This window comes from Gekko japonicus, unplaced genomic scaffold, assembly GCF_001447785.1.
Source record: "Gekko japonicus isolate JY-2015 unplaced genomic scaffold, Gekko_japonicus_V1.1 scaffold165, whole genome shotgun sequence".
Lineage (NCBI taxonomy): Eukaryota > Metazoa > Chordata > Lepidosauria > Squamata > Gekkonidae > Gekko > Gekko japonicus.
Window position 1 is genome coordinate 1208392 of NW_015163097.1, and position 10388 is coordinate 1218779.

The following is a 10388-nucleotide window of genomic DNA, read 5'->3' on the forward strand; positions in this document are numbered from 1 at the left end:
CCAACCTTCAGGTGGTACAACCACACAAAAATGGAAATGCAGCGAAGTCTACAAGTATGTTCCAAATAGTTGGAATGATTCCTAGCTCTTTGGAACATACTTGTAGACTTCATGTCATTTTGAATCTTGCCAGAGCTGGGTTGAGCTCCATCACTAAGAAAAGTGGCCTGATGAAGCCCTAAGAAACGGCAAAGCAACCTAGGGGTGCCGTCACCGCTCCTTTGGCTACACCTAGCTGGTGGTCACATGCACAAGATAAACTGGGGGGGGGGAGTAAGGCTATTCCCTCCGGAGGAATTTGACCTGCAGTTGTGCGATCACACAGTCCTTTGAAGGTAATCAGAATTGCTTAGAGATAAATTATATGAAGACTAAAATAATGGCTTTTGCCAATAGGCCTAGGATGTTTAAATGGGTTATTGACTCTCGTACCATTGAGCAAGTTCGTTGCTATAGATACCTTGGAGTTGTATTTCAGTCGTCCGGTCATATGAAAGGCCATGTTGATTACCTGTCAGCTAATGCAAAGAAAAGCGCTGGAGCTATTCAAAGGTTCTTCTGGTCCAAAGGAGGTCGTAACTTAGAAGCTGCCATTAAGTTATTCACTGTAAAGGTATTACCCCAATTATTATATGGAGCTCCTTTGTCTCTCCTGACAAACTTGACCTTACTTGAAAGAACACAATCGAAATTTTTAAGAGCTATATTTCAAGTTCCAACAAGCGTTTCAAATGCTGCAATCCGTTTAGAGGCTGGCCTGGTTATGGTCGAGGCAAGATTGTGGATTGCTGCATTTTACTATTGGTTAAAATTGATTTTTTTACCCATTGGCCTTTCCCATACTATGATGCAAGATAACTTTGTTCCTTCATGGCGGAAAAAGATAGAAGATAAACTGGTCTGTTATGGTTTTTCAAAACAGTTTATTCTGTCTTTGGGACACGATCGGGCTAGATCAGTTCTAAAACAAAGAATATTAGATGTTGAACGACAGATGGACGTGAGTAGGATTAGGAGCCCTGTATTTGATGTAAGTTCACTTAACAAGATAGCTGTGAGACCTTACATCAAATATTTAGATATCAGCAATCATAGAAGAATTTTTACCCTATTAAGATACAATGCCTTACCCTCAGCCATAATGGAGGCCAGATTTACTAGATCATTGAGGAAAAGTTGTATATGTGGGATGGGACCTGATGAAACATTGGAACATGTAATTTTCGATTGTCTTATATATCATAATATCAGGGAAGTTCTGATCAAGCCTATAGTTAACTCCTTTCCAGGTCGTAATAGAAGGATACTTTTGTCAATTATGCTGGCAGGAGATAATCAAAAGTTGACTAGGATGGTTGCCAAATTTGGTTGGTTGGCATACCAAAACCAGGAAAGAGATAAAGGACAGATAGGCCTAAACCTAATTTTTAATCAAAATTCTGATTCTATTATTTCTGTATTTTAAAGTTTTTAGATCCTATTTATAATTTTAGATGCCGATATATTTTATAATTTTACTGCTCCTGTAACTGTATTTACTTGTCTTCTATTATACTGGTCTATGACCGTAATAAACTTGGGGGGGAAAAAACTGGTGCAGATGTCATTTATGCATGGTGGCAAAACCATTTGTTATGTGTATCATTTATGGTTGTAAAGTAGAACTGTAGCAGAAGACAGTAGTCTCAAGTGCGATTTGTACAGCGTATTCTGGTTATTTGTTTGCACAACCTTCAGGTGGTAGCTGTAGATCTCCCGCTATGACAATTGATCTCCAGGCAATAGAGATCAGTTCACCTAGAGAAAATGACTGCCTTGGAAGGTGAACTCTATGGCATTTTATACCCTGCTGAGCTCCTTTCACTCCCCAAACCCCACCCTCTCCAAACTCTGCCCCCCAAATCTCCAGGTATTTCCCAAATTGTAGCTGGCAACTCTATGAGAAGAGACCTTCCCAATGGATTAGCTTTGTCAGACAATGGAGGAAGGGAGTCCCAGTGCTAGGTTCACTGAAAACTATTGTGGTGGGATAAAATGACATAATACAGAAGATCTGAAAATCACTGTACTTGAGGTGAAATGAGGTGATACAGAAGATCTATCTGTATGGAGTCAACAAAGTGATGTGTATGCATGTGTGAACTAGCCCTTAGTCTCTCCTGTGCCAAGTTTTTTGAGCAATAACAATGACATAAAATGGCAAGGTTGGTAACCCCAGGTGCACTCTTCAAATACCTCTTTCCTCTCTGCCCGTCTGATGTTGTTTTCTCTTGACAGTGGCAAGTTACATGTAACTATCGCACACTGAAAGCTCCTAAGGGCATGGCCTATGTCTGCCTAGACTTTCTGGGGGAATTAGTTAATTATGTTAAGTAATTTGTATTGCTTTTCAGCACTGTATATGATATCTACTAGTTCTATAATCAACCAGTATTACGTTTTCCTAGAGTTTGTTTACAGAAGTAAGCTTCCTTCCAAAACTTGGAGCAGAACCCTGCCAAAGTTAAAATAATTGTTTTAATTTTTATTTTTTTAAATTTATGTATAAGCATAATACATAAGTTCCAACAGTTTTTGAAGACTGAAATAAAGTAATGATGCATATAAATCTGGAGAGTTAATTACTAAATAAAACTCTAAAGCAAATAAGCAGAAAAGTTCAATGTTTGTAAAATCCTCGTTTATTCGTAATGCTGATAGCTTTATATGTAAATAAAATTCTTTCATTTTATCCGAAAAAGCTTTACATGGTGGTATTCTTTTCTTTTTCCAAAGTTCAGCAAATACCAAGCTTGTGGTTGTTATAACATATTTCCTTGGCATAGAGACTACATAGTTCAGTAAAAAAAAAAAATTCAGGGGAGCCAATATCATTATATAGTTTATCCCCTTTGCCAGCGTAATTGTCACCATTTTCCAAAAACATTTTAGCTCTAACACAGCCCCACCACATGTGTGAGAGATCTGCCTTAGGTATATCAAAAACCAACAGTGGTTACTACCTTTATAGATTTTAGCTGGTCTAAAAGGAGAGATGTGTCATTTCGATGACATTTTCTCTCACACCCATGCTGACTGAAAAAGCTAATCCTGTTCTGAATAAAAACTTCCAAACCTGAGCATCAATTTCATATCCTAGAGAGCAATGCCATTTTTTGAAAAAAGTTTGACCAGATCCCCACACAGCTTTACAAAGGATTGGATAAAATGTAGATAGAGAGCTTCAAAGGGAGTCAGGTCTCCAGAAAGCTCTCCTTTACGGAGCCTAGTGATAAGAAGACTTCTAATTTGCATGTATTGGAGAAAGAGAATTTTCCCATTGCTACATTCAGATACTGTATCAAATTGCACAATTCTTTTTGTTAAGAAACATGTCACACAGTATCTATCAAGCAAGATTTCCCCCCCATTCCAAACAATCAGCATTTTGCCAATCTGTCCTTGGCCCTAGTTCTCTTACCATGGAAGTTACTGGAGGAAATGACGGAGAACGTTTGCCATCAAACTTATTCCATATTTCATTGATTCTGTTGCTGCTGGCATCCTTGAATCGAGCTCTCTTTTCCATTTTTTTAAAATTTTAAAATGGTTCATCATCGCTCGTCTCCTGTGAATTTCTGAAAGTCACTGGGTAAACCTGACATCATTTTATAGAAAGTTCATAAAACTGTAAAGGTAGTTTTGTTCATTATGTAGAAGTGTTGTGACAGGAAGCTCAGATGTTTTCTGCTTCATCCTTCCAGAGGTCCAGACTAACATAGTAAAGAAGGAGTTATGCATCTCTCTATGCATGGAGATGTAATAATGGACACGACCTCAGAATGTTGTATATCTCACCATGGAGAAGATGATCTCCTTACACATTATCTTGGATGCATGAAAATAGGAAACAAACTCACTTCCTATTTTCAAGTCATAGTGTACATAGTTACCCTTAAACACTAAAGGGGGAAGATTAATTACATGACCTTGACAATGAACCCAGCTGCTATGGGGAAAACAGAAGGCTGGTTTGTCCAAGGAAACAATTTCATTCAAGACCTAAAAACAGAAGGAGCTGTATGCTGCTGATGGAAAGAAGATGAAGAAAGGTTAAAACAAAAACAAAAAAACCCAGAGGTTGGATCTAGCCAGCTTTTCAACTAGTGATAAAGGGACCAAAAATAAACTGGGTGAGATTGGGCAAAATGCTGGCTGGATTCTACCACATGCCCTTTTCTTCTGAACTCACCCTGTTTTATGCAAAATAGCATTTACTCCACGGGGCTTTTCTGAGTTACAACTTTTATAGAAACTTCCAGTATCTGGGCATTTTGAATAGATTTGCGTGGGAGTTTAAAGAAATATTTCTAAACTAATGCAGGTCATAGGTTATGTTGGAATGTAATTGGCGGTCATTTTTTCCCCACAGAATATATATATGTAAGAATTCCTTGCTGAATGAGTATTCATAGATGATTACATACTCTTCAGAAAATTTTCGAAAATCTTTAAAAACTTTTAAACGATGAGAAAAAAATTCTTGTTTGTTCCAAATACATATCTTCCAAAAACTGCAGACTGAAAAAAGAAAACTTTTTTTTTAACCCCATGTTAAATTCAGAACTGCACTATCAAATTGATGCAATGGTAAAACAGCAGGTTCCAAATCCAGTACTTTGCTTTGTGAGAACATGACAGTTTAGATCTTGTTAATTCACTGTTGCTGCTTTCTCTGGCAGAATATTTGACAGTTTATATTACCTGCAGACACGAGCCTCTGTCATTTCCACCAAGAAAGATTGAGACCAGAACTGACAATGTATAAATGTTTTTAGATTACAGATGGTTATAGATAACCCCATGGCAGCCCTGAGCTCAGTGTTAGCCAGATTGCCTCAAATTCATATTGATCTTAGGGGAATTATGATATTAAGAGAGGATATGGGCAAATAAGGGAGCAATCGCCTATGTATACAGGGGTCCCACTCCTTCCAGACGCACCAGAAATAGACTCAAGGCTGGCTTCAGTATAAAATGGTTTTGTTTACTGATAATATTTCACATACATACAATAATTCAATCACACACACAGTTATACAGTTCTAGGAAACTTAGATAGAAGAGGATAGCACATTCACATTAGCAGGATGATCATTGAGGGGCAATACTTTCCTCGGCGGGATGAAGCGATCCTTAGGAAAAATAAGGGAGACTATAGGGTGATAGGATTGTGTCCTGAACTGGCAGAGACAACACAGTTCAGTCCCTTTTTGCACACTACTGGCACAGTCCGAGTCTTAATAGTGCTAATAAGCACCTTGCAGGGCAACACCGGGCAAAATAATAAAAATAAAAGGAAAAGAAATTGGCAGCTAACATTATCATTTCTAATCATGTTAACTGAATACTGTGATCCTGTTTTCAAATCAGATTAGATGTTTTCAAATGAAATCTCACTTTTCCGCAGATCAAATGAACAAGATGAAATGTGAAGGATTTGCTGATCTATCGAGGCCGATCTGAGCTGAGGCACACCCTTCTAAAACAAGGACTGCCAGCCTTCAGGTGGTATATCAGACAGACAAACACTGTGATAAAAATGACAGTGACATTTAATGAATCTTATGAACATCAAATTATAAGAACATAAGAGATGGCAATGTTGGACTGGGCCCATCTAACACTCTGTGTCACACAGGCATTTCACCTGATCTATCTATGGCGGTAAAAAGGGCCGCCAAAAAGGGAGCCCACCAATCTGGAAACCCACTGTAGCTACAGGTCGGGCACTAACTGAGCTCACAGATTGGTTGTGCGAATAAAATGGAGAAGAAGAGAATGATGTAAGCAGCTTTGGGATTCCATTGGGGAGAAAGGTAGGTCTAAATGAAATGAATAAGCACTTGGATTGGTGGGTCTTGCATCCTGCAGGTCTGACCTAAATATAAATAGTTGAGATGCATATTCCACTAGTGCAGTTTGCAGCAGTGTTCTACTGCTGTTGCTATTTACTCCCTGGAAAATACTGCAAGTGAACAATTGTGTCTAATAAATTCTCCTTTAACCTTATATTGTTCAATACATTATGTATGTACAAAACCCTACAATTTGTTGTGGATTTCAAACCAATATTTTTAGGACATCAGTTGCTCGGGGCTCTTGGGACTTCTGGTGCAGGCAAGAGAATCTCATTATGTTCCTTTTCTTCTTTTTATCAATAAATAGGTTTCTTGCCTTTGTAGCTGAGGATGAAAGATCCAAAAAGTGGGTTTCTCTTTAACCTTCAGGTCCTGCTTCCTTATCTCTCTGTTCTACTGCTTTTTCTCAGAGTCACTTCATACATTAAGTTTTCCTACATGGGGGGGGGGGAGACTCTCTGCTCACTCCACGAATGCAATCTAAGCACTTTGCCATAAATGCATGGGGATTACAACACTTGGGTTTAAAAAAAAAAAAACAACACCCACTGAATGTGGGCTGTACTCCTCTTCCTAATATATTCCCCATTTGTAAATAGATTCTGTGTTTCTTGCCCGTGCTCCTCTTCTCTTATTCTTCTGTTCTTCTCCTCTACCCTCTGTTGCTGTCTTCTGACATATATTCCCTCCTGCATGATTTCGATATCAGTCAGGCTTCATTGACTGCATAAAAAATTGCATGAAGAAATGCTATCATCACATATAAAACTAATGCTGTAATAAAATCACAGAACACCACAATCGCTTGCCAACCACCCATTTACAAAGCAGTAAAACCAACATAATCAGCAAAAAGCCCTCCAAAACAATGCTGTTTTGCATACATGCTGAAACACAAGCAGAACAGTCATAAAGGTGCTTACCGTTTACAACATCTTACCTGTTTGGCTGAGAGCAAACCGATTAGAGGCCATGACAATCCGCTGCATTTCCTCGTCTATTCTCACGTGCCAGGTACACTGCCTTCTCCTTGGGGTGCCCCCTCTTAAGATTCTCTGTTCAGCACCAGTCAGGTTCTCCTAAGCAATTTCTGTGGCAGGTCTGCAATGGCCTTCCGATAGGGTGCCTTCGCTTGCTGTCAGTCAGCAAGGTGTGCGGGGTGTTCTTATTTCAAAGGACATTTGGTGAAGTGTAAATTGCGCTGTTTTTACTTCATTGATAAACTACTGCATAGTTTTTGTGCATTTGCAACTTGCTGTTAGCCACCTTGAGTGTAAGGAGATAAAGTGGAATATAAATTAAATAAATAAATAACTACACTGAACACTAAGCATTGCACTCGCAATTTGAGCTGCCGCAGCACATTTCATTTCATTTCATTTATTTTTCAAGTTTCGAGCATTCCGCCTTCCCCACAAGTGGGCTTAGGATGGATCACAGGGCCACTTGGCACCACAATATAAATATATTAGTAAACAAGAACAACAATTTAAAACAGATTGCGCTATTTGTTTGTGCACACAATCTCCAGAGCTGGTGCCACAGGATATGATGAATTTCAGCAGGGGAGGTTGACTTTTTCACTGGATGCCCACCGCTTCATCCAAAGGCCTGGTGGAACAGCTCCATTTTACAGGCCCTACAGAATGGCAGTAGGTCCCTCAGGGTCCTGATCTCACACGGGAGCATGTTCCACCAGGCCATATCTATTCCATATATATTTATGTGTTCATGCCTATTATTTCTCATTTACCTCTGTGATGAGTCTGTAGAGTGCCTTTTATACTATTTCAGTTTTGTCTTTTGTGTACCTTAGGTTCTATGCACATACTCTAGATATCCATCAATGGATCTTCCCCACAACTCTTGAACACTTACATTATCTGAGGTAAGTAGCACATATGTTCCATTTAGGAATCACAGGAGGCAAATAACACTTTTTTTTCTTGGGGACTACACTTCTGCATTTCTGATCCATTACATACTAGGACTTGGTGTGAAGAAATGCATTTTTTCTTTGGAGGTTTGAAATGGACAAACGTTTTAAAACAAAACAAAAGTTTTAAACTTTTTCTCTCTCTGGGCAGAGAACAGGCTGGAAGGGGAGAAGTCAGAATCATAGAGTTGGAAGGTACCTCCAGGGTCATCTCGTCCAACACTCTGCACAATGCAGGAAATTCACAGATACCTCCCCCTCCACACACCCAGTTCAACTGGAAAGTTCAATTGCTTTACAGACTTACACCTTCATACAAATGTTAATAGGTCTAGCAAGCGACAATTGGATGGGCCAGTCCCCCCCTCCCCAGCAGGGAATTAGGACTAGAAAGATTTCAGGAAGAAATTTCTGGAGACATCAGTAAAAGTTTCCTTGACCTGTCCTGACTGGGTCAGTGGGTGGGAAAAAGAGAGAAGATAAAACTCCTGGAAGCAAGGAGGAAGATCTTTTGTGCTGAGTCCATCAGAGCAGACAGAATTCTTAGCTGAGGTCTAGAGGAGGCAGCCATTAAGCACGTGCTGTCCTGGAGAGCTGGAGGAAACTTCAAGGTAAGGAACTCTGTAGACGCCTTTAACTTCCTAAACTAAGGAGCCTATCATATTTTAACATCTGATGAGGCATGTATAGAGAGAAGGACAGAGGAATTGTGTTTTACCCATTTCTTTTGAATCCCTTGCTCAATCTGGTGCTGTGCGAAAAGTATGCTTGTGAACATTTTATTTTTAATAAATACTTTATAACTTTTGATGCTGGTTGTGGTTCTCTGTATCACATAGACCTCCACCATCTTGTACATACCATTTTATAAGGAACGCTGGGGGAAGGCAGGCAGTTGGCAAGTGGCTATTCCTCCAAGGGCACACAAGGCAGTAAACAGTCCCCATGGTGACCAGGTGCTGGGCAGTGGGAGACACAGAGGCAAGGCCTCAGAACTTGGAAGGGAAACTGGGAGTCTTTATGCTCCCAGTGAGCAAATTTCTTACAGAGGGCAGGTGGTGACAGTGGTTACCTGAGAGAGAAGGAAAGGCCTCTCCAGGTGTTGGGAAAACCTTGGAGGGCAGGGTGGGTCTGCAGGCCAGAGCAGGCCTGTTCAGCCACACTTGGTATATCCTGGAAACCCCCAATCTTATGGAAAGAATACCCCTGGGGATTTCCAAGTACTCTGAAAAGCTCGGAGATTATGACAAACAATATTTTTGATGAGAAAACTAATCTTGTCATTTTAAAAAAATCTCTGTATTGTAATAGGGAACAGGAATGGTATCATAGCAATCAGATTTGGTCATCTTTGTGGAAAACAAGAAAATAGGTGTGCTCACTTTATATTTGATCCCTCATTCCCAAATGGGGTTACTGTGAGGAAATGTTTAGTGTGCACTGAGAAATCAACATGATTAAAGGGAGCTGCTGTACCTCTGCATGATTACTGCTCTGACTTTCCTATCAGCTCTCATTGAGAATTCTGCTGTGTATCTGTATCGAGTCTGTACAGATTGTTCCATGACTCCCGGAGCAGGCACGCATAGCATAGTGGCACACAGAGGGATGAGGGGTGGGCCTCCTCTGAAGGGATAGAGTTACAATTACACATTTTAAAAATAAATTGGGGTATAGGAATATGTGCCTCTGATGTGCCTTAGCTATGGGATGTTTGGGGAAATGAAGCCCTGCAAATGAATGCACAGAGGACAGAACTGGGATTGTACCTGCAGGCCCTGCTCCAGACTTATCCACTTTTATCAAAAGGTCAGGCAAAAACTACACCTGTGCAATTTGTGTGTGTTTGGGCTCCATCTACAGCAGGGATCCCCCAACCCTTTTAAACCTGTGGCCACCTTTGAAATTCTGACACAGGGTGGTGGGTGCAACCTTAAAATGGCTGCCACAAGAGGCGGAGCCAACAACAAAATGTCAGGGAGTGAGGTGACGGCTAGTTGGAAGCCCTGCTGGGCAACAGCCCCAACTAGCCATGTCCACTCTCTAAAACCACCTGGCGGGCACCAAGAAAGGTGTCAGAGGGCACCACATCGGCAACCCCTGCTCTCCAGTTTGGTGTGGTGGTTAAGTGCGCGGACTCTAATCTGGGAGAACCGGGTTTGATTCCCCACTCCTCCACTTGCACCTGCTGATGTGACCTTGGGCAAGCCATAGTTCTGGCACAGCTGTGTTTGAAAAGAGAGGAGTTTCTGTCAGAGCTCTCTTAGCCCCACCTACCTCACAGGCAGTGTTCCCTGTAAGCTGAGTTAGTGTGAGCTAGCTCACAGTTTTTTAGCCTCCAGCTCACACATTTTTATCTTAGCTCAGGGAAGGTGGCACCAGAGCAAAGTAATTTATGCAGTAGCCAAATCGCTCACTCACAGCTTTAATACCAGTGGCTCACAAAGCAGAATTTTTGCTCACAAGACTCTACAGCTTAGAGGGAGTACTGCTCACCAGGTGTCTGTTGTGGGGAGGGGAAGGGAAAGGAGTTCGTAAGCCGCTCTGAGACT